Source organism: Bufo bufo, chromosome 2 (assembly GCF_905171765.1).
Source record: "Bufo bufo chromosome 2, aBufBuf1.1, whole genome shotgun sequence".
NCBI lineage: Eukaryota > Metazoa > Chordata > Amphibia > Anura > Bufonidae > Bufo > Bufo bufo.
In genome coordinates this window covers 582,467,022-582,493,000 of record NC_053390.1, presented here as the reverse complement: position 1 = coordinate 582,493,000, position 25,979 = coordinate 582,467,022, and positions in this window count along the sequence as shown.

Here is a 25,979-nt window from a genome sequence, read left to right as displayed (position 1 = left end):
TTATTAGGTGAATGGCACTCAGACTACACGAATACAATAAAATTAGCTATCTGGGTACCCTCACATAACATACAATACAATTCCAAAGACAGATGGTTCTGTTACACACCTCAAAACCCCAGATATCTCCATAATGTATACATCCATGGATAGCTCTGATCTGGGTGAACAACATCTCCAAAAATCACCCAGATCCGAGCAGGGGCTCCCGAATTCCATGGAAGTCACATTTGGCCGACCGCAAGCATGGCTTTCCTGCCCAAAACAGTTCCACAGGTTTAAGCTGTGCGGCCGGTCTGTCTTCTCCTTTAAGGTTAGTATGGGCCATAATCCTGAGGCAGGAGGCTGGTAAACAGGCCCCTCCAAAACCCAGTGGCGAGGTTATTTTTGTCACAAAGGGGTAACTGAATACACAGTGAAAAGTTGAAATAGGGCCACCAAGGTGATATTAATCACCACAATCCAATACTCCAAAAAAAAAATGCGACAGTTATACTTTAATGTTTTTTCCATATCAAGATTTGCAGTATATTGCCAGGATATTCCAGAAATATTAGATACGTGCAGTCTCAAAAAAAATATGGCTTTAGGAATATGGCAACACAAAAACAAGATTTGTTATTTTCAAAAATGGTATCACTGCGTCCGTAACAACCTGCTCTGTAAAATGTCATAATAAATAAATAAAAACTGTGCCAAAATAGACATGCAATGAAATCTGAGATAGACAGACTGATAGATAGATTTTAGATTTTCCAGATCTTATGTTATTGATAGCTGATTCTATGTCAGTGTCTTGAAATCTATCAAGGCCTTGTGTTAATTGTGCCCCTATGATGACAGACAGTCTACACAGGAGTGAAACACTATATATTCTCGGAGGAAGAACTCCATTTAGCACTGCCCTTAATTACAAGTAGAGATGGCCTTGCGGTTCGCCCGGCAGTCGTTTTGACATATGACGATGTCCGCAGGCGCCATATTCTTTTGAATTGTGCTGAACTTTGACCAATGCCAAATCCATCAGGTGGGACAGGACAGCCAATTGAGACGTTTCAGCACATGGACACACGCCCTACCCTATATATAAACCTGATCTGGGCGTCATTTTACATTCAGTTTTTTGCCAGTGTAGGGAGAGGTTGCTGTGTGGGCAAGGACAGACTGTTAAGGATACCAAACGCTAGTTAATAGGGCCACAAAAGTCCTTTTAAGAACTGGTATAGGTTTGCTATCGATAGGTGTGACATACTGAGGGTTGTGATATACTTATAATATACTTTCTAATATAGAAAGTATATTATAGTGCATTTGTATTATGCAGCAGTTGTGTGTGGTTCTGCTGCGATACCGCAGCTAGAAAGAGGGACAAACGCTATTGGAACAACTAATTGCAACTGGTGTGATATACCTGTTGCCCCCCAAAAAAAAATTATTGAGGGGTGTGCTATACCTTTAATATACCTACTAACATAGAAAGTATATTATAGTGCATTTGTATTGTGCAGCAGTTTTGTGTAGTTCTGCTGAGATACCACAGCTAGATAGAGAGACAAACGCTATTGTGTCGTCAGCATATTGTCTGAAGAACTGCCACACCAGGGAACTCCTTGGAGCTGGCTTTAGTGTGCTCGGTCCCTTGCTGCGGTGGGCAGGTGGGCAGTAGCAGGTGTACTGTCTAGGGGACGGCCGCTTCACTTTTGCAGCCTGCTCCCTCTTCTACTGTGCTGGTGGCTCTGTGCGACCACCGCCTCTTCCTCCGAACTACACAGGTCACTCGCATGACCTTGATTCTATGTTGGGTCGAGGACCTCATCGTCATTCACATCATCTTCCACCCTGTCTTCACCCTGCCCTCCTTGTCAGTCTGCACACTTTCGAAAGCCCCAGCAGTTGGTACCTGTGCTTCGTCATCATCCGAGACGTGCTGCGATGGTCCTCCCATGTCCTCATCTTGAAACATAAGTGGTTGGGCATCAGTGCCCTCAATCTCTTCCACTTCTGGAGCTGGGCTAGGTGAATGGCCCTGGGAAACCCTGCTAACAGAGTCATCAAAAAGCAGAAGAGACTGCTGCATGACTTGGGGCTCAGACTACTTGGTTGGTTTGCAAGGGGGTGAGGTGAAAGACTGATGTACATCGGCAGCAAGTGCCAACTCTGATCTTTCAGCAGGAGACTGGGTGGGAGACAATGTGAAGGAACTGGAGGCACTGTCAGCAACCCAATCTACTATCGCCTGTACTTATTCTGGCCTCACCATTCGTAGATCCGCATTAGGCCCGACCAAATACCGCTGAAGGCTCTGTCGCCTACTCGCACCTGAGTAAGGTGTTTCACTTGTGCGTGTAGCTGGCACAGATCGACCACGTCCTCTCCCTGCAACAGACGCTCCACCAGCAGCACCACGACCAGGAACACGTCCCTTATTTGACGCTCTCCTCATATTTCTCAAATTTAGGATCTTGCCCTTGGGTGTTTTTTTAATAGCAGAATAGAACAACAGTATCTAAATGGTGTTTCTCACATGTACAGATGTAGACTAGGCCGCAATTTAAGATTTTTGCCCAAAATGGGTGTTTTTTTAATAGCAAAATAGAACAACAGTATGTAAAGGGTGTATCTCACAATGACAATTTAAGCAAAGGCTGAAATATTAAGTATTTTGCCCAAAAAGGGTGTCTTTTTACAGAATATGACATCAGTATATAACGCTTGAATTTCACACGTGCAGATGCAAGGGCTGTAAAATTGTATATTTTGCCAAAAAAGGTAGTTTTTTTAAAACCCAGAAAATTATAGCTATTTTTATAGCTTATATTGCACACTGACTAATGTGGCAGAGGCCCAAGATGAAGGTTATTGCCAAAAATTGTGTTTTTTAGCAGAATAGAACAACAGAATCTAAATGGTGTATCTCACACCTACAGATGCATACTAGGCCGCAATTTAAGATTTTTGCCCAAAATGGGTGTTTTTCTAATAGCAGACTAGAACAACAGTATCTAATTGGTGTATCTCACACGTTGAAAAGATGCAGACTAGGCTGCAATTTAAGATTTTTTCCCAAAATGGATGTTTTTTTAATAGCAGAATAGAACAACAATATCTAAAGGGTGTATCTCACAATGACATATGCAGCAAAGGCTGCAAAATTAAGTTTTTTGCCCTAAATGGGTGTTTTTTTAATACCAGAATAGAACAACACTATCTAAAGGGTGTATATCACACGTTCAGATACAGACTAGGCCGCAATTTAAGATTTTTGCCCAAAATGGGTGTTTTTTTTATAGCAGAATAGAACAACAGTATGTAAAGGGTGTATCTCACAATGACGGATGCAGCAAAGGCTGCAATATTAAGTATTTTGCCCAAAAAGTTTTTTTTTTTTACTAACAGAATATGACATCAGTATATAACGCTTGAATTTCACACATGCAGATGCAGCAAGGGCTGTAAAATTGTATATTTTGCTAAAAAAGGGTGTTTTTTTAAAACCCCAAAAATTATAGCTATATTTATAGCTTAATTTGCACACTGACTAATGCGGCAGAGGCCCAAGATGAAGGTTATTGCCAAAAATGGGTGTTTTTTCAAAGCCAGAAAATTATTGAAGTATATCAAGCTTGCTTTTAAAAATCACAGATGCAGCAAAGGCTGTAAAATTGTGTATTTTGCCTAAAAAGGGTGTTTTTTTAAAACCCAGAAAATTATAGCTGTATTTTTAGCTTAAATTGCACACTGAGTAATGCGGCAGAGGCCCAACATGGAGGGTATTGCCAAAAATGGGTGTTTTTTCAAAGCCAGAAAATGATTGAAGTATTTCAAGCTTGTTTATAACAATCACAGATTCAGCAAGGGCTGTAAAATTGTGTATTTTGCCTAAAAAGGGTGTTTTTTTACTAACATAATATGACAGCAGTATATAACGCTTGAATTCTACACATGCAGATGCAGCAAGGGCTGTAAAATTTTATATTTTGCCAAAAAAGGGTGTTTTTTTAAACCCAGAAAATTATAGCTGTATATCTAGCTTAAATTGCACACTGACTAATGCTGCAAAGGCACCGGATGTAGGATATTGCCAAAAAAGGGTGTTTTAAAAAAAATCTGATTATTATTGCAGTATTTCAAGCTTGAATTTGAATGTCACAAAAGCACATATGCAGTGCTGGTGCACTGAGCTTGTATAAAATGGCTGCCGCCACCCACCTAACTAATAGACGGATAAATGTTCTTTTTCTCTGTGACTGGGCTCAGGGCAGGGTAAAAAGATTGTGCACTGCACCTACACAACAAAATATATGTAGATCGCTGAGTTCAATAGAAGTTCTGATTAAAGATACTATCTAGAGTTGAGCGGACACCTGGATGTTCGGGTTCGGCAGGTTCGGCCGAACTTGAAAAAAAAGTTTGGGTTCGGGACCCGAACTTGACCCCGAACCCCATTGAAGTCAATGGGGACCCGAACTTTTGGGCACTAAAATGGCTCTAAAATAGTCCTGGAAAGGGCTAGAGGGCTGCAAAATGCATCAAAATGTGCTTAAGAGCATATCAACTGTTCTGCAAACAAATGTGGATAGGGAAATGATTTAAAATAACATATAATACAGAAAAATTAAAAGTAACAATCTGGATCTAGGAGTAGGAGGTTGAGGAGGCGGTGGATGGGTGGATGTGGCTGTGTAGGTTGACGTGGCAGTGTAGGTGGAAGCGGCGGTGAAGGAGGAATAGATAGCCAACATTGATTTGTGTTATTTTTTATTTTTAAATTGGGGTATCCCCAAAAATATTGGGACATATAACAAAATAAAACAAAGAATAAGTGCACTTGAGTACAAGAATGGATGGTTGAGGCTGGTATAAATGTCTATTCTGCACAAGGTACGGACAAGTCCTGTGGAATCCATGCCTGGTTCATTTTAATAAACGTAAGCTTGTCCACATTGGCTGCGGCCTGTGATAATGCTCTCTGCCGTGCTAAACACACGTTCACACTATACACTGGCTGCAGGGCAGGTCAGCACCTCCAAAGCTTTTCCACATTTTGGCCATGCTAACCCTGCCTTCTCAGGTGCTGGCGGTACCCCAGCTGCGTTGGCGACCTCTTCCTCCTCCTCCTCTGACTTCGCCTTGTGCTTCCACTGTGCCCCCGTTGTTAGGTGGGAATGCTATCATCAGCGAACGCTTGTAGTCGCGCATCTTCCGATCAGTAACAGATGTTTTCACAAAATTTAGCTCCCTGTCAGCAATGCAGAGCAGGGGTTCATTCACGGCAAAAGGGGGTTCATGTCACCCAGCAATAGAACAGAGGATTTTGAGAGATTTAGGGCCCTGTCACCCAGGTACAGCAGGGGTTCATTCACGGCAAAAGGGGGTTCATGTCACCCAGCAATAGAACAGACGATTTTGAGAGATTTAGGCCCCTGTCACCCAGGCACAGCAGGGGTTCCTTCACGGCAAAAGGGGGTTCTTGTCACCCAGTAATACAACAGAGGATTTTGAGAGATTTAGGGCCCTGTCACTTAAGCACAGCAGGGGTTCATTCACGGCAAAAGGGAGTTCTTGTCACCCAGCAATACAACAGAGGATTTTGAGAGATTCAGGCCCCTGTCACCCAGGCACAGCAGGGGTTCATTCACGGCAAAAGGGGGTTCATGTCACCCAGCAATAGAACACATGATTTTGAGAGATTTAGGCCCCTGTCATCCAGGCACAGCAGGGGTTCATTCACGGCAAAAGGGGGTTCATGTCACCCAGCAATACAACTGTGGATTTTGAGAGATTCAGGCCCCTGTCACCCAGGCACAGCAGGGGTTTGTATACACCAAAAATGTTAAAATGTCACCCGACAATTGAAAATATGATTTTTTTTCAATTTAGGGCACTAAAATTAACACTTTTTTAAAATTAAAATGGCTCTAAAATATTCATTGAAAAGGCTAGAGGGATGTAAAAGGCAGTAAAATGTGCTTAAGAGCATGGCAACTGCTCTGCAAACAAATGTGGATAGGGAAATAACTTAAAATGAAATAAAATATGTAAAAATTACAAATTATTAACCTGCAACTCAGAGAAGGAGGTGGATATGGAGTCGGAGGTTGAGGAGGCGGTGAATGTGGTGTTGTAGGTGGAGGAAGCAATGGAGGAGGAGGAGGTAGCCAACAATGTTTTTTTTTAATTTTCTATTGGGGTAGGTAGCCCCCAAAATATTGGGACAAATAAAAAAAAAGAAAACAAAAAATCATTGCCCTTGACTTGAGTACAAGAATGTATGTTTGATGGTGGTATAAATGTCTATTCTGCACAAGGTTTTTTTGAGAGATTTAGGTCCCTGTCACCCAGACACAGCAGGGGTTCATTCACGGCAAAAGGGGGTGCATGTCACCCAGCAATAGAACAGATGATTTAGAGAGATTTAGGCCCCTGTCATCCAGGCACAGCAGGGGTTCATTCACGGCAAAAGGGGGTTCATGTCACCCAGCAATAGAACAGATGATTTAGAGAGATTTAGGCCCCTCTCACCCAGACACAGCAGTGGTTCATTCACTGCAAAAGGGGGTTCATGTCACCCAGCAATAGAACAGAGGATTTTGAGAGATTTAGGCCCCTGTCACCCAGGCACAGCAGGGGTTCATTCACGGCAAAAGGGGGTTCATGTCACCCAGCAATAGAACAGAGGATTTTGAGAGATTTAGGCCCCTGTCACCCAGGCACAGGAGGGGTTCATTCACGGCAAAAGGTGGTTCTTGTCACCCAGCAATACAACAGAGGATTTTGAGAGATTTAGGCCCCTGTCACCCAGGCACAGCAGGGGTTCATTCACGGCAAAAGGGGGTTCATGTCACCCAGCAATAGAACAGACGATTGTGAGAGATTTAGGCCCCTGTCACCCAGGCACAGCAGGGGTTCATTCACGGCAAAAGGGGGTTCATGTCACCCAGCAATAGAACAGACGATTTTGAGAGATTTAGGCCCCTGTCACCCAGGCACAGCAGGGGTTCATTCACGGCAAAAGGGGGTTCATGTCACCCAGCAATAGAACAGACGATTGTGAGAGATTTAGGCCCCTGTCACTTAGGCACAGCAGGGGTTTATTCACGGCAAAAAGGGGTTCATGTCACCCAGCAATACAACAGAGGATTTTGAGAGATTCAAGCCCCTGTCACCCAGGCACAGCAGGGGTTTGCATACACCAAAAATTTTAAAATGTCACCCGACAATTGAAAATAGAAATTTATTTCAATTTAGGGCACTAAAATTGGCACTTTTTTAAAATTGAAATGGCTCTAAAATATTCATTGAAAAGGCTAGAGGGATGTAAAAGGCAGTAAAATGTGCTTAAGAGCATGGCAACTGCTCTGCAAACAAATGTGGATAGGGAAATAACTTAAAATGAAATAAAATATGTAAAAATTACAAATTATTAACCTGCAACTCAGAGAAGGAGGTGGATATGGAGTCGGAGGTTGAGGAGGCGTGAATGTGGTGTTGTAGGTGGAGGCAGCAATGGAGGAGGAGGAGCTAGCCAACAATGTTTTTTTTTATTTTTTATTGGGGTAGGTAGCCCCCAAAATATTGGGACAAATAAAAAAAAAAAAAGAATCATTGCACTTGACTTGAGTACAAGAATGTATGTTTGATGGTGGTATAAATGTCTATTCGGCACAAGGTACAGACAAGTCTTGTGGGATCCAAGCCTGGTTATTTTTACTGATTTTTTTAACCCCTGAAAGGTATATCAGACGCTGTTTTGGAAAGAAGACACCCCAAGGTATTTCGTGAGGGGCATGGCGAGTTCATGTAAAATTTTATTTTTTGTCACAAGTTAGTGGAATATGAGACATTGTAAGAGAAAAAAATAAATAAAAAATAAATAATTTTCCGCTAACTTGTGCCAAAAAAAAAATATTCTAGGAACTCGCCATGCCCCTCACGGAATACCTTGGGGTGTCTTCCTTCCAAAATGGGGTCACTTGTGGGGTATTTATACTGCCCTGGTATTTTAGGGGCCCTAAAGCGTGAGAAGTAGTTTGGAATCCAAATGCGTAAAAAATGCCCTGTGAAATCCTAAAAGTACTCATTGAAATTTGGGCCCCTTTGAGCACCAAGGCTGCAAAAAAGTGTCACACATGTGGACTCTCCGTACTCAGGGGAAGTAGGGCAATGTGTTTTGGGGTGTATCTTTACATATATCCATACTGTGTGTGAGAAATATCTCTGTAAATGACAACTTTTTAAAAAATGTTATACAAAGTTGTCAATTTACAGAGATATTTCTCTCACTCAGCATGGGTATATGTAAAAATACACCACAAAACACATTGCCCTACTTCTACTGAGTACGGCGAGACCACATGTGTGACACTTTTTTGCAGCCTAGGTGCTTAAAAGGGCCGAAAGTCCAACGAGTACCTTTAGGCTTTACAGGGTTGCTCACAATTTAGCCCCGCCCAAAATGCCAGAACAGTAAACACACCCCACAAATGACCCCATTTCGGAAAGTAGACACCCCAAGGTATTCGCTGAGGAGCATATTGAGTCCATGAAAGATTGGACTTTTTGTCACAAGTTAGCGGAAAGGGAGACTTTGTGAAAAAAAATAATAATAATCAATTTCCGCTAACTTGTGCAAAAAAAAACAACTTCTATGAACTCGCCATGCCCCTCACAAAATACCTTGGGGTGTCTTCTTTCCAAAATGGGGTCACTTGTGGGGTATTTATACTGCCCTAGCATTTTAGGGGCCCTAAAGCGTGAGAAGTAGTTTGGAATCCAAATGCGTAGAAAATGCCCTGTGAAATCGTAAAGATACTCATTGGAATTTGGGCCCCTTTGCGCACCTAGGCTGCAAAAAAGTGTCACACATGTGGTATCGCCGTACTCAGAAGTAGGGCAATGTGTTTTGGGGTGTCTTTTTACATATACCCATGCTGGGTGAGCGAAATATCTCTGTAAAAGACAACTTTTCTAATTTTTTTATACAAAGTTGTCATTTTACAGAGATATTTCGCTCACGCAGCATGGGTGTATGTGAAAAAACACATTGCCCTACTTCTCCTGAGTATGGTGATACCACATGTGTGACACTTTTTTGCAGCCTGGTATGGTGAGTTCATGTAAAATTTTATTTTTTTGTCACAAGTTAGTGGAATATGAGACTTTGTAAGAAAAAAATTAATAAAAAAATAAATAAATCATTTTCCGCTAACTTGTGACAAAAAATAAAAACTTCCATGAACTCACTATGTCCATCAGCGAATACCTTAGGGCAGTGATGGCGAACCTATGGCACGGGTGCCAGAGGCGGCACTCAGAGCCCTCTCTGTGGGCACCCGCACTCTGGAAAAAGTCTATGGTGTACAATATACCTTAGACTTTTCCTGCCATTCATCAGCGCAGGGAGCTCTATGAACAGCACAGGCAGCGCACTGAATGTAGGCAGGCTATTATAGCTAAATGATAAAGTACATCGAGGATATACTATATTGGACTGAAGTATTCAGGTTAAATTGCTTTGTTGGCACTTTGCAATAAATAAGTGGGTTTTGGGTTGCAGTTTGGGCACTCGGCCTTTAAAAGGTTCGCCATCACTGCCTTAGGGTGTCTACTTTCCGAAATGGGGTCATTTGTTGGGTGTTTCTACTGTCTGAGCATTGTAGAACCTCAGGAAACATGATAGGTGCTCAGAAAGTCAGAGCTGCTTCAAAATGCGGAAATTCACATTTTTGTACCATAGTTTGTAAACGCTATAACTTTTGCGCAAACCAATAAATATACACTTATTGCATTTTTTTTTTATCAAAGACATGTAGAACAATAAATTTAGAGAAAAATTTATATAGAAATGTAGTTTTGTTTTAAACATTTTACAACAGAAAGTGAAAAATGTCTTTTTTTTTGCAAAAATTTCAGTCAATTTCGATTAATAACAAAAAAATGTAAAAATGTCAGCAGCAATGAAATACCACCAAATGAAAGCTCTATTAGTGAGAAGAAAAGGAGGTAAAATTCATTTGGGTGGTAAGTTGTATGACCGAGCAATAAACCGTGAAAGTAGTGTAGTGCAGAATTGTAAAAAGTGGTCTGGTCATTAAGGGGAGCTGAGGTGGTTAATGAACGTGAGTGTCACGAGGGTGTCAAGAGCCACGCCTGACTCCTTTATACCCGGGGTCAGGAAGTCGCAGCGGGTGGCTGCGCGCTCTATGTCTAATGACAGTGCTGTTTATTAATGGTAGCTTTCTGGGTTTGCCTTGCAATCCTTTTTGGCTCACTCAGGGATCCGTAGCTTCTTCTCCTCAGCTGTTTCTTGTCCAGCAATCCCAACCTCCTTATATTCCCATCTCTCACTTCTCTGGTTGCCAGATATAGAGCTTCCTGCCTGGACTTCTATACTGACCCACTGGAGCTGTGTAGTTGTGTTCCCTGGTTGTTGTTCTACCCTCCGGATCCCTGTTGGGCCTTGGTGGTCTGCTGTTGTCGCCCACCTGGGATTATATGTTTGTCTGTATTGTCTGTCCTCTCCTTGGTGTTTTCCTCTTAGTGTCAGTGGTGCGGACTAGTGATCCCACCGCCCCGTTCACTACATAGGGCTCATCTTAGGGAAAGCCAGGGTTTAGGCACGTGATCGGCGTACGGGTGAGGAACCCGTCTAGGGACGTCAGGGCAGTCAGGTGCCAGCCGCAAGGTGAGTCAGGGGTCACCATCTTTCCCTCTCCCTTGGGCAGGGCTTTCCCATTTCCCTCCCTTTGCGTGACGCCGGTCATTACATTATATCTGGCCCTTATTTTGTGTAGGTAAAAAATAAAAAATAAAAACTTTTTCTTTCTACCTACTTAGAATCCAGTATGGATCCAATTGCTGCTTTGTCAAAGCAACTTCAAGGCCTGTCTTTGGAGGTGGCAGGATTGAAGGCGTCGGTCCTCCAGCAACAGCAGCAATTGCTACAGACCGCAAGCCCAGCGGTTGCTACAGGTAACCAGGTTGTTGCGGAACCCAAGGTTGCTCTTCCTGACAGATTTTCTGGGGGAAGGGACAAATTTGTGACGTTCCGTGAGGCCTGTAAATTATATTTTAAACTGCGCCCTTACTCCTCTGGTAATGAAGAACAGCGGGTGGGGGTTGTTATTTCCCTGCTTCAGGGGGACCCGCAATCCTGGGCGTTCTCTTTACCCACTGATTCCCAGGCTCTCCGTCAGTGGATGAATTTTTTGGGGCCTTGGGTCTCATATATGATGACCCTGACCGAATCGCACTGGCTGAATCAAAGTTACAGGGACTCCTACAGGGAGAGCGGCCAGTAGAGGAGTATTGCTCAGAGTTCCGTAGGTGGGCTACAAATACCCAGTGGAATGACCCAGCTCTCAGGAGTCAGTTCTGCTCTGGGTTATCCGAAAGGATTAAGGATGCGCTTGCGCTGTATGAGACTCCCTTTTCCCTTGATGTGGTTATGTCCCTTTCTATCAGGATAGATAGACGTCTTAGGGACAGATTGAAAAATCCGGAGCAACTGGTAACCCCTCCCAAGCAGCAGTTAGTCTGTACGGACTTAGACGAGCCTATGCAGCTAGGAGGAACTACTCGTCAGGTCCGTCCTCCTGAGGCTCGCCATAGGCGTGGGGTTTGTTTTTCCTGTGGGAAGAGGGGTCATTTTATTAATGTCTATCCTTCCTTTCTCAAAAGCAAAAGACCGTCGGAAAACTACTAACCCCAGGCTGTGTGGAGGATGTCAGCCGGGGGGTATACGTTTCCTCCATACGAACATCGCAATTTGTGTTGCCAGCGGTTGTTGTTTTTGGTGTTAAGACGGAGACTATTTCTTTTTTTATAGACAGTGGAGCAGGGGTAAATTTGATAGATGCCCATTTTGCCCACACTATGGGTTTGTCTCTCTGTACGCTACAGAGACCTATTCCCATATTCGCTATTGATTCTGCTCCTCTGTCTCAGAGAAACCTCACTCACATTGTCCATAACTTACACCTTCGGGTAGGGGACCACCATAACGAGTGGCTTTTATGTTATGTTCTGGAGGGGCTTCCCACTCCTGTGGTGTTGGGTCTTCCCTGGTTGGTAGCGCACAATCCAGTGGTGGATTGGCAGGCCAGGGAGATATTGGAGTGGAGTGAGCATTGCAGAGAAAATTGCTTAAATAGCAATTGCTTAGTCGCCTCCATAGCTACCCTACCTACATTTGTTTCGGACTTTGAGGACGTTTTTTCTGAAAAGGGTTGCCAGAAGTTACCACCTCACCGTCCTTATGATTGCCCGGTTAACCTGATTCCCAGTGCAAAATTACCCAAGACCAGGTTAGATAATCTTTTGGGTCCGGAGAGACAAGGCATGAAAGATTATATCTCCGAGAGCTTGGCTAAGGGACACATCAGACCCTCTTCTTCACCCGTGGCTGCAGGGTTTTTCTTCGTTAAAAAGAAAGATGGGGGCCTGCGTCCTTGCCTAGATTTTCGCGAATTAAACCGGATAACCATCCGAGACCCATACCCTCTTCCTCTCATTCCTGACCTGTTTAATCAGATTGCGGGTGCTAGGTGGTTCTCCAAACTTAATCTTAGGGGGGCCTACAATCTGATTCGTATCAAGGAAGGGGATGAGTGGAAGACAGCTTTTAACACCCCTGAGGGGCATTATGAAAATCTAGTCATGCCTTTCGGTCTGACCAATGCTCCTGCTGTCTTCCAACATTTCGTTAATTACATTTTTAGTCATCTTATCGGCAGGTTTGTGGTGATATACCTAGATGATATTTTAATTTATTCGTCTGATCTGAAAACACATGAGGTGCATGTCAGACAGGTACTGCAGGTCCTACGGACGAATAAATTATATGCTAAAATTGAAAAGTGTGTCTTCGCCGTTCAGGAAATACAGTTCCTAGGTTATTTATTATCTGCTTCAGGTTTCCTTATGGATCCTAGGAAGGTCCAGGCAATTTTAGATTGGGATCTTCCTGAGAACCTCAAAGCACTGCAACGGTTCTTGGGCTTCGCAAATTTCTATAGAAAGTTCATTAAAAATTATTCGGTGATTGTAAAACCCCTTACTGACATGACTAGGAAGGGGACTGATTTTTCTAAATGGTCTGACGCCGCTAAAATCGCTTTTTCCTCTCTTAAAGAGAGGTTTACCTCGGCACCTGTACTAATCCAACCTGATGTCTCCCAGCCTTTTATTGTTGAAGTTGATGCGTCAGAGGTGGGAGTGGGGGCTGTGCTGTCTCAGGGTCCGTCTCCTGGCAAATGGCGTCCTTGTGCGTTCTTTTCTAAAAAACTATCTGCAGCAGAGAAGAACTATGATATTGGCAATAGGGAACTATTAGCTATTAACCTAGCTTTTGAAGAATGGCGTCACTTCTTAGAGGGGGCAATCCACCCCGTCACTGTGATTACGGACCACAAAAACCTTCTGTACCTCGAATTAGCTAAGCGTCTCACCCCTAGACAAGCTAGGTGGTCGCTATTTGTTACCAGGTTTAACTTTGTTATTACCTATCGTCCTGGGGCAAAAAATACCAAGGCAGATGCACTATCTCGTTGTTTCCCTGGAGGGGGTAATGTGAGTGATCCGGTACCCACTCTACAAAGAGGAGTGGTTGTCTCTGCGGTACACTCTGTTCTGGAGGGGAAGGTGTTAGAGGCCCAGGGGGACGCCCCAATCTCTTGCCCCTCAGAGAAATTGTTTGTACCGTTAAACCTGCGTCTCGAATTATTAAAGGAACATCATAATTCGGCACTTGCTGGGCACCCGGGTAGTAAAGCAACCTTGGAGCTATTGTCTCGTAGTTTTTGGTGGGCAAGGTTGCGTCAGGATGTAATGGATTTTGTGTCTTCCTGTTCTACTTGTGCGCACGCGAAAGTCTCTCATACACGTCCTTCAGGGTCTTTATTGCCACTTGTCATTCCCAATAGGCCATGGACACATCTGTCAATGGATTTTATCACTGACTTACCTTTGTCTGCGGGTAAAACAGTTATCTTGGTAGTAGTGGACAGGTTTAGCAAAATGGCACACTTCATTGCGTTACCCGCACTACCTAATGCTAAGACTCTTGCTCAGGTATTCATCAGTGAAATCGTGAAGCTTCACGGGGTCCCTTCCGATGTTGTTTCGGATCGGGGAACCCAGTTTATTTCAAAATTTTGGAAAGCTTTTTGTTCCCGTTTGGGGGTACACTTGTCCTTTTCCTCAGCTTTCCATCCTCAGTCGAATGGACAGACTGAGCGTACCAACCAAAACCTTGAGACATATCTAAGATGTTTTGTGTCAGAAAACCAAGAGGTGTGGTCATCATATTTACCGTTAGCCGAGTTTGCCATAAATAATCGCCGTCAGGAATCTACTGGCAAGTCACAGTTTCTTGGTGCATATGGTTTTCATCCCCAATTCTGTACTTTCAAAGAGGGGGGTCTTCTGGGGTTCCTGAAGAGGAACGGTTTTCGTCATCTCTTTCTTCTGTATGGCAGAAAGTGCAAGCTAATTTGAAAAATATGGGAGGTAAATATAAATGCATGGCTGATAAGAGACGGTCGCCAGGTCCGGACCTAGGAGTGAATGTCTATGTGTGGTTGTCTACTAGGAATATTAAATTAAAGGTTCCCTCTTGGAAACTGAGTCCTAGGTTCATTGGCCCTTACAAAATAGTAGCCATCATTAACCCCGTGGCTTTTCGCCTGGAGCTACCTCAGACTTTTAAAATCCATAACGTCTTCCATAAGTCGTTACTCAAGAAGTATGTTCCACCTCTAGAATTGTCACCGCTGCCACCTCCTCCTGTTGTTGTGGATGGTAATCTAGAGTTTCAAATATCCAAAATTGTTGATTCTCGTCGGGTCCGCCGCTCTCTTCAATATCTGGTGCATTGGAGGGGTTACGGTCCCGAGGAAAGAATGTGGGTTCCAGTGTCTGAGGTAAACGCCGACAGGTTAGTTCGGGCTTTTCATGCCTCTCATCCTGAGAGACCTAGTCCTGAGTGTCCGGAGGCCCCTCGTAGAGAGGGGGGTACTGTCACGAGGGTGTCAAGAGCCACACCTGACTCCGTTATACCCGGGGTCAGGAAGTCGCAGCGGGTGGCTGCGCACTCTGTGTCTAAAGACAGTGCTGTTTATTAATGGTAGCTTTCTGGGTTTGCCTTGCAATCCTTTTTGGCTCACTCAGGGATCCGTAGCTTCTCCTCCTCAGCTGTTTCTTGTCCAGCAATCCCAACCTCCTTTTATTCCCATCTCTCACTTCTCTGGTTGCCAGATATAGAGCTTCCTGCCTGGACTTCTATACTGACCCACTGGAGCTGTGTAGCTGTGTTCCCTGGTTGTTGTTCCAGAACGTTACCCTTCGGATCCCTGTTGGGCCTTGGTGGTCTGCTGTTGTCGCCCACCTGGGATTATATGTTTGTCTGTATTGTCTGTCCTCTCCTTGGTGTTTTCCTCTTAGTGTCAGTGGTGCGGACTAGTGATCTCACCGCCCCGTTCACTACATAGGGCTCATCTTAGGGAAAGCCAGGGTTTAGGCACGTGATCGGCGTACAGGTGAGGAACCCGTCTAGGGACGTCAGGGCAGTCAGGTGCCAGCCACAAGGTGAGTCAGGGGTCACCACCTTTCCCTCTCCCTTGGACAGGGCTTTCCCATTTCCCTCACTTTGCGTGACGCCGGTCATTACAGTGAGATTGTCCACTGAAAATTCGGATATGGGTGGCTCTACATAAAGAATGAACATTTTACTCAGATGCGGATTTTATATCCAATTAAGATTGGATTGAAGACAATTCGATGCCAAGTTTTTGATATTGCCGAAAGTTCAAGTGGAGCTTAGTGGGTATAAAAAGGCACATGGAGATTCATAAAATCACCACTGATGAAGGAGTAAGACCCCAATAACGCTCCGAAACGCGTTTGGTCTAAAGTAAATATTTTCCAGTGCTTTTGGAAGAAGAAATCAAGAATACTACCGGTAGTCAACACCTGGAGAAAGTACCGACTTAATGCTGGGCAAGTTTTTCAGAAATTGCTAAAGGACAGTCAGCTGCACAAAGTGGAGAGACGAAAGGATACCTGCGATAACACAGTGAGACTTGCACACAACTCCGTGACAAAGTCGCCACAGATTCGTGGGAAAGGATCAAGCTATATATCAGCAATAGGAGGCTATTTGAATTCAGCGCCAAACGGACTGAGAGTCAGGACTGCAAAATCGTGAGTACTATACCAACTCTCACAACATTGATTCACAACAGCATTTGAATTGAACATCAAGTGAGATACTTGTGCTGGTTCTATCCAAGCGGTCATATCGAAAGTACTCTCTATCCGAAAATATCACTCCATAGGAGCTAGATTGCGTATAGATATAAGATCCTTTACTGATTTTTATCTGAAAAAAAACGCGAACCAAGCGGCTACACTGAATTTACCTTTTATTTAAATTATCGCAGTGAACCAAGAGGTCATACCGAATTCACCCTTCATCTGAATTATCGCCGCAAAATGGTTCGAGTGTGAACATATGTAAGAACTGAGGAATTATTCAGCTATTGTGCATCCATATACCTAATACATCTCATTTTTCCATTCGAAGATATTTTTTCATTCAAAAATATTTTTTCAAAGCAACCTTTTCATTCGATTTATTACTCCACTAGAGTTTGATTACGAACTTTCGCAACAATCCAGCGATTTTCTTGTATACTAGTTTATTGTGACCTATTTAGCTACTAAGACCCTACGATTCTAGATTCAGGTGGTTTAGTCTTTTTATTGTTATTTTATTGTAATTTAGCAGTATTGGCCAATAAAGCCTTTTATTATGTCTGTTATAGATGTGAATAAATTTTAAATCTGATATTAGCATTTTCTGCGTGACCCATTTATATTGTGAGTGTCGGTCATTCTATTTCTGTGAGCTTGTCCACGTTGGCTGTGGACAGGCGGCTGCGTCTGTCTGTAATGACGCCTCCTGCCATGCTAAATACACGTTCAGATAGTACACTGGCTGCAGGGCAGGCCAGCACCTCCAAGGCATACAGGGCAAGCCCTGGCCATGTGGACAATTTGGAGACCCAGAAGTTGAATGGGGCAGAACCATCAGTCAGTACGTGTAGTCGTGTGCACAGGAACTGTTCCACCATGTTGTTCAAATGCTGCCTCCCGCTAACACGCTCCATATCAGCAGTTGGGGTCGGTTGTTGCGGCGAGGTGACAAAGCTTTTCCACATGTCGGCCATGCTAACCTTGCCTTCTGAGGTGCTGGCGCTGACACAGCTGCGTTGGTGACCTCTTCCTCCTCCCCTGCCTTCGCCTTGTGCTTCCACTTGTCCCCCGGCGTCAGTCAGGAATGCTCTCAGGAGCGCGTCTACCAGCGTGCGCCTGTAGTCGCGCATCTTCTGATCACGCTCCAGTGAGGGAATTAAGGACGGCACATTGTCTTTGTACCGGGGATCCAGCAGGGTGGCCACCCAGTAGTCAGCACACGTTAAAATGTGGGCAACTCTGCAGTCGTTGCGCAGGCACTGCAGCATGTAGTCGCTCATGTGTGCCAGGCTGCCCAGAGGTAAGGACAAGCTGTCCTCTGTGGGAGGCGTATCCTCTGCGTCCTCCGTATCCCCCCAGCCACGCACCAGTGATGGGCCCGAGCTGCGTTGGATGCCACCCCGCTGTGAACATGCTTCATCCCCATCCTCCTCCTCATCCTCCTCCTCCTCGTCCTCCAGTAGTGGGCCCTGGCTGGCCAAATTTGTACCTGGCCTCTGCTGTTGCTAAAATCCTCTTTCTGAGCCCTTTCTAAAAGACTGGCCTGAAAGTGTTAGAGATGACCCCTCGTCCTGGGCCACATCCTCTTCCATCATTGCCCTAAGTGTTTTCTCAAGGAGACATAGAAGTGATATTGTAACGCTGATAACGGCGTCATCGCCACTGGCCATGTTGGTGGAGAACTCGAAACAGTGAAACAGCACACACAGGTCTCGCATGGAGGCCCCGTCATTGGTGGTGAAGTGGTGCTGTTCCACAGTGCGACTTACCCGTTCGTGCTGCAGCTGAAACTCCACTATGGCCTGCTGCTGCTCGCACAGTCTCTCCAGCATGTGCAAGTGGTGTTCCACCTGGTGGGCACGTCGCATATGAGGCGGTGAGCGGGACGGCCGAAGTTACGCTGTAGAGCAGACAACCGAGCGGCTGCAGCATGAGAACGCCGGAAGTGCGCACAGACGGCCAGCACTTTATGCAGCAGCTCAGACATGTCGGGGTAGTTGTGAATGAATTTCTGCACCACCAAATGCGCCAGGCAAGGGATGTGCGTCAAACCGGCTAGTTCCAGAGCTGCAACGAGATTTCGCCCATTATCGCACACCACCAGGCCGGGCTTGAGGCTCACTGGCAGCAACCACTCGTCGGTCTGTTGTTCTATACCCCGCCACAACTCCTGCGCGGTGTGGGGCCTGTCCCCCAAACACATTCGTTTCAGAACGGCCTGCTGACGTTTACCCCTGGCTGTGCTGAAGTTGGTGGTGAAGGTCTGTCGCTGACCGGATGAGGAGGTGGTAGAAGAGGAGGAGGAAGCCGAGAAGGAAGAGGAGGCAACAGGAGGCAAAGAATGATGCCCTTCGATCCTTGGCGGCGGAAGGACGTGCGCCAAACAGCCACTACATTTACCCAGTGTGCAGTTAGGGAGATATAGCGTCCCTGGCCCTGCTTACTGGTACACGTATCTGTGGTTAGGTGGATCTTGCCACAGATGGCGTTGCGCAGTGCACACTTGATGTTATCTGATACTTGGTTGTTCAGGGAGGGCACGGCTCTCCTGGAGAAGTAGTAGCGGCTGGGAATGATGTTCTGTGGAACAGCAAGCGACATGAGCTGTTTGAAGCTGTCCGTCTCCACCAGCCTGAATGACAGCATTTCAAAGGCCAGCAGTTTAGAAATGCTGGCATTCAGGGCCAGGGATCGAGGGTGGCTAGGTGGGAATTTACTCTTTCTCTCAAAGGTTTGTGAGATGGAGAGCTGAACGCTTCCGTGTGACATGGTGGAGATGCTTGGTGACGGAGGTGGTGTTGTTGGTGGCACATCCTCTGTTTGCTGGGCGGCAGGTGCCAACGTTCCTCCAGAGGCGGAAGAAGAGGCCGAGGCAGCAGCAGAAGAGGGAGCAGGAGGGGCCTGAGCCCTTTCTTGGTTTTGAAGGTGCTTACTCCACTGCAGCCCGTGTCTCGTATGTAGATGCCTGGTCATGCAGGTTGTGCTAAGGTTCAGAAGGTTAATGCCTTGCTTCAGGCTCTGATGGCACAGTGTGCAAACCACTCGCGTTTTGTCGTCAGCACATTGTGTGAAGATGTGCCATGCGAGGGAACTCCTTGAAGCTGCCTTTGGTGTGCTCGGTCCGTGTTGACGGTAGCCAGTAGCAGGCGAACTGTTTTGGCGACGGCTGCTCTGCTTTTGCACCCTGCTCCCACTTTTGCTACGCTTTTGGCTCGGTCTCACCACTGCCTCTTCCTCCGAACTCTGAAAGTCAGTGGCACGACCTTCATTTCATGTGGGGTCTAGGACCTCATCATCCCCTGCATCGTCTTCCACCCAGTCTTCCTCCCTGACCTCCTTTTTGGTCTGCACACTGCAGAAAGACGCAGCAGTTGGCACCTGTGTTTCGTCATCATCAGAGACGTGCTGAGGTGGTATTCCCATGTCCTCATCAGGAAACATAAGTGGTTGTGCGTCAGTGCATTCTATGTCTTCCACCCCTGGGGAAGGGCTAGGTGGATGACCTTGGGAACCCCTGCCAGCAGAGTCTTCAAACAGCATAAGAGACTGCTGCATGACTTGTGGCTCAGACAGGTTCCCCGATATGCACGGGGGTGATGTGACAGACTGATGGGCAAGGGTTTCAGGCGCCACCTGTGCACTTTCTGCAGAAGACTGGGTGGGAGATAATGTGAATGTGCTGGATCCACTGTCGGCCACCCAATTGAGTAGCGCCTATACTTGCTCAGGCTTTACCATCCTTAGAACGGCATTAGGCCCGACCAAATATCGCTGTAGTTTCTGGCGGCTACTGAGACCTGAGGTATTAGGTTCAGTAGGACGTGTAGCTGTGGCAGAACGGCCATATCCTCTCCCTGCAACAGAGGCTCCACCAACACCACGACCATGACCGCGTCCCTTATTAGATGTTTTCCTCATAGTTAGCGTTTACAAATCAAAGTAAAAAGTGGTTAAGTCTGTTAAAAATAATTTACCGCCAATAAAAACCCTGATGTAGGGTATTGCACTTCATTTTTAAACTCTATATGACAGCGGTATTTGTGGCCTAAATGTGACACTCACTTATGCACGTCTTATCCCAGATGTGCAGTATATCAGAGGCTTTTTTCACCCCAGTATGCCAAAGCCGTATTTATGGCCTAAATGTGACAGTCACTTATGCACGTGCAATCCCAGATGTGCAATATATTAGAGGCTTTTTTCACCCTAACTAAAAAGCTGTATTTCTGTCCTAAATGTGACAGTCACTTATGCTTGTCTAATCCCAGATGTGCAGTATATTAGAGGGTTTTTTCACCCCAACCAAAAAGCTTTATTTCTGTCCAAAATGTGACAGTCACTTATGTACGTGTAATCCCAGATGTGCAGTATATTAGAGGCTTTTTTCACCCCAGTATGCCAAAGCCGTATTTATGGCCTAAATGTGACAGTCACTTATGCACGTGTAATCCCAGATGTGCAATATATTAGAGGCTTTTTTCACCCCAGTATGCCAAAGCCGTATTTATGGCCTAAATGTGACAGTCACTTATGCACGTGTAATCCCAGATGTGCAATATATTAGAAGCTTTTTTCACCCTAACTAAAAAGCTGTATTTCTGTCCTAAATGTGACAGTCACTTATGCTTGTCTAATCCCAGATGTGCAGTATATTAGAGGCTTTTTTCACCCTAACCAAAAAGCTTTATTTCTGTCCAAAATGTGACAGTCACTTATGTACGTGTAATCCCAGATGTGCAGTATATTAGAGGCTTTTTTCACCCCAGTATGCCAAAGCCGTATTTATGGCCAAAATGTGACAGTCACTTATGCACGTGTAATCCCAGATGTGCAATATATTAGAGGCTTTTTTTACCACAGTAACCAAAAAGCCGTATTTCTGGCCTAAATGTGACAGTCACTTATGCTTGTCTAATCCCAGATGTGCAGTATATTAGAGGGTTTTTTCACCCTAACCAAAAAGCTGTATTTCTGTCCTAAATGTGGCAGTCAATTATGCACGTGTAATCCCAGATGTGCAGTATATGAGAGGCTTTTTTCACCCCAGTATGCCAAAGCCGTATTTATGGCCTAAATGTGACAGTCACTTATGCTTGTCTAATCCCAGATGTTCAGTATATCAGAGGCTTTTTTCACCCCAGTAACCAAAAAGCTATATTTCTGTCCTAAATACACATCCCAGATGTGCAATATATTAGAGGGTGTTTTTTACCCCAGTATGCCAAAGCCGTATTTATGGCATAAATGTGACAGTCACTTATGCACGTGTAATCCCAGATGTGCAATATATTAGAGGCTTTTTTCACGCCAGTAACCAAAAAGCCGTATTTCTGTCCTAAATGTGACAGTCACTTATGCTTGTCTAATCCCAGATGTGCAGTATATTAGAGGGTTTTTTCACCCTAACCAAAAAGATGTATTTCTGTCCTAAATGTGACAGTCACTTATGCTTATCTAATCCCAGATGTGCAGTATATCAGAGGCTTTTTTCACCCCAGTATGCCAAAGCTGTATTTCTGGACTTGCAGACATGCAGATAGCCTGTGCTGGTGCACTATCGTTGCATAAAATGGCTGCCCATCATGTATTGATATTGACTAACTGAAGAAAAGAAAGTTAGTTTTCAGCAGTAGTTGGCTTAGTGCAGGCTTAAAAAAATTGTGCACTGCATCCACAAAACACTTTTGCTGTAGATCGCTGAGTACAAAAAACCGTTCTTGATAAGATTTCTCCCTGATCTCTCCCTCCCTACACTAATCCAAGCAGAGTGCCGGCGGCGCTACGTGACTCCAGCTTAAATAGAGGCTGGGTCACATGCTACAGTTGGCCAATCACAGCCATGCCAATAGTAGGCATGGCTGTGATGGCCTTTTGGGGCAGGTAGTATGACGCTTGTTGATTGGCTGCTGTGCAGCCTTTCAAAAAGCGCCATAAAAATCGTCAAACACCGAACCCGAACCTTTACGTAAATGTTCGGGTTCGGGTCCGGGTGCCGAAAAACCTAAAGTTCGGGTTCGCTCAACTCTTATTTCTGTCCTACTCTCTCCCTCACAGCAACATCATCCTAAAGGGTTACATAGATCTATTTTAGAACTTCTCTACGTCACTATACTTTTTTTTGGGGACACTTGCCTATCTAGATGGTGGACTGAATAGCTATTTTTCAGATTCTAGATTTGGTACTTGGCAGGTATTTTATCTTGTTATATACTATATGATATATTTTCCTTGCCATTTAGTGTGAAACTAATATTATTTGCTTCAATATGCTAAAATAACATTTATTGTATTTGCTGAAACAGTGTGAAATGCCCAATCTAGATAGATAATTTTCAAATTCAGACTAACTAGTTGGAGAATTTTATAATATTTATTCCCAACACAACTTCCCAAATTGTTTATTTTTTATCGTTATATGGACAACTGAGCCCTTACATCAGTTTCCATTCATGGTAGACAATTATAAATGTTGTATTTGATAGGAGGATATTTTTCAAGTGTGTCATTGCCAAACCATGCATTAGCTGTCCTGAACTCACAGCATCATAGGGATCAGTTAAACCTGTGGTTGGGACATGACCAACGTGATAAATACCAATGGATGACACAGCCAAAACACAGACGTGTGAATCTGGTCTTAGACAGTGTCTGACTAGTCAATGATCAATCACTTGCAACTGCGTCTTGTGCCTGTAATCTAATATAAGTTTCAGGTTTCTGTTCAAGCTGCCAAAAGTATGACCATCTGTTTTTTATCAAATGGAGTTTCCACTATTTTAAAAGGAAATAATATATTTATAGTGAACTATAGAAAGAAAATGCTAACCAAGAAAACTAAAATCCATACACATTCATTTAAATTTTGTGGACACATTTTTTAATAAAACTAGGATGTAGCATTTTAAGACTTGAAATCCATGCATTGAATTTAGAATGTAGGCCTTTTAAACATTGTATAATTGAAAAAAATTGCAATGCTGAGAATTTGTAAAGACAGACTGCTACAAAACAACATACAGTAGTTTTAGAATCATAGTTCATAGAGCAGAGTCAACGTATAATGTATAAATGTCAAACTTTGACTTTTTGCCATTTTCTTTTGTGGAATATGCAGCTGACAAGATATTCGTTTATAGATCCAGTTCAATGTAGTTCACCCTTTCTCAGACATAATAACCCTGGGATGAAGAAAATGTGGCAGATTTTGTCATTGCTTTCATATACAGTTTTTTTTTTTTTTCCCTTTATATTATTTTTCCTTGCAGTCAAACATCATAAATTGAAGCTTGGTCATCATAACTGTAGATCTTATCATTATATCTAAGTAGTCAAAAATCCTGTTCCTGTAGGATATTTTTAATTAAAGCAGATTACTAGCTAGAAGCTAGCTCAAATGTCCTTCTATTCTTGTAAGACCTCTTTTTTTTTTTAAAAAGAAGCTCTTAAAATAACGTGACCTTCAATAATCTGAAAACAATTTTCAAACCATTAGATACACAAAGCACTGGTTTTCAACTTTAACTCATCATTTTAAATTACTGCTTTTGCTACAGGTAAAAATTGTGCCATTGAACGCATTTTACTTTTCCAATATACCAGTTTAATTCAGTGCATTTTACTGCATCAATATACTATTTAAATTGTCAATACCAGTGTGCAATATGTCCATAGAAGTGGATGTTTAATTGAGCCTTTGTTAATTAACGAAAAACATTTGCAATTTTGCTTCCATTTAATAATCATTGTAGCAGACTTGTGACTCGTCAATGTTTAAATAGACCTCATACTGAAATGTCAGAATGTAGGTGGCTATAGTACTGCAAACAGCAGTAGAGGCACAGTTGGCACCACACTTCCAGAAAGTAGAAGTAGCAGCAGTAGGCCACAATTCTCACTTGCTTTCGGTAGGTGCCACATTATCATTGAGGACAAAGAGGATGACATTATGGACTGGATGGCTCACTCATGCTCTCAATCACAGCAGGATGATATCAATGCAATCTCTGATTCTGACACTGTGCCATTGAGCCAGGGGATAATAATTGTGCATTGGACAGGACCTGATAGACATATTGGGGTGCTGAGGAGGTTACATTAGGGCAAAATCTGCTTCAAATCTGTTTCTATTGTGGTCAGCTTGGGAAATGGTGATGTTGCTGATACTTTGTTCATAGGCTCAAAATGTGCCAAAACTAGGCCAACCTCAGCAGCTGCTAGCTCTGTGCAAATATCTAACATTTGGCAGTGTTAGGGCAAAACCCTTACTTCTATGATCTGCTGGGGTCCAAATCAGATAAAAGTACGAGTGTACTTGGAAGAGATAAATGACACAGGCTCAAGGTTGTATCAGAATGATCTCTCTCTCTCTCATCTTTATTGGGCGGATACAAAATATTTATACCCTTTTTCTAGAACTCAAGCCAAACACAGATATCGTCATTTTATGTAAGCATCACATGATTATTAATAATAATAACTTTTTTTTATGCTTGCAAGTCAAGCATACTTAATTACAAAAAAACTTATGTTATGCTTCAGTTATTCATCTTTAACCACCTCCGGACCGCTGTACGCACAGACGCGTCCTGGAGGTGGTTGTTTCATTCCGAGTGGACGCGCCGGCGCGTCTTCTCGCGAGACGCGAGATTTCGGTCACAGCCGGCCCGCGCATGCGCATCGCGGGCCGGCAAAAGTTCGAGGAGAGTTGCATCAGCAACCTGCCAGCCAATGATCGTCGCTGGCAGGTTGCTGATTTTTAAAAAATCGAATCACAAACCAGATAACAGATCATATTAGTAAATATGATCTGTTATATGGCTTCTCTGCTCCTGTGCTGGTCCTTTTCGTCGGTTGGATCCAGCACAGGAGCAGACTTCACAGTGAGTACACCAAACAGCACACCTTAGCCCCAGATCACCCCCTTGCACCCCAATTAACCCTTTGATCACCCCTTTGATCGCCCCTGTCAATCACTAGTGAAAGGAAAAAAAGTGATCAGTGTAAACTGTCACTTTTTTTTTTTCACTGGTATTGGCTGTTAGGTTTTAGGGATAGTTTAGGCCCCTTGGTTAGGTAGTTAGCGTCAGTTAGCGCCCACCCCACCGCACCGCAGTCACTTTTATTCGCTGATTAGCGTATCGCTAATCAGCATTTGTACTTTTATAGTATCTGTAAGTGATCAAAACTGATCACGGTCAGATCTATAATAGTATTAGTGTCACTTTAGTTCGCCCTCCACCCAAAACGCAGTGTTTGCCCGATCAGGCCTGATCGGTCGCCCACACGTGCGTTCACCCACGCCCGCCCCACCGCAGTGACAAAAAATTATTATTTTTTGATCACTGCACATTCACTTTACACGCACTGCGGCGATAAAAAAATCAGTTTTGATATTTTTTATCAACCGCAGCGGCCTCCGGTACTTCGCTAGCCTCCCCTTTGTAAGACAGGTTTGCTTTTTTTCTTGGGTAGTCTCAGGGAATACCCCTAAATTTAGTAGTCCAAAATGTCAAACAGGGGGTATTCTTCTGAAGAGGCCTACAGGATTCTGACCCAGTCGGATGAGGAGTGGGAACCCTCATCTGACGAATCTAGCGGGTCAGAATATGAACCTGTAGAAAGCAGTGGCTCTCTGACCCAAAGTTCGGACGAGGAGGTTGAGGTCCCTGGCAGCACCAGGCGTACCCGGCCCCGTGTCGCTAGACCACAGGTTACGCAGGATCCGC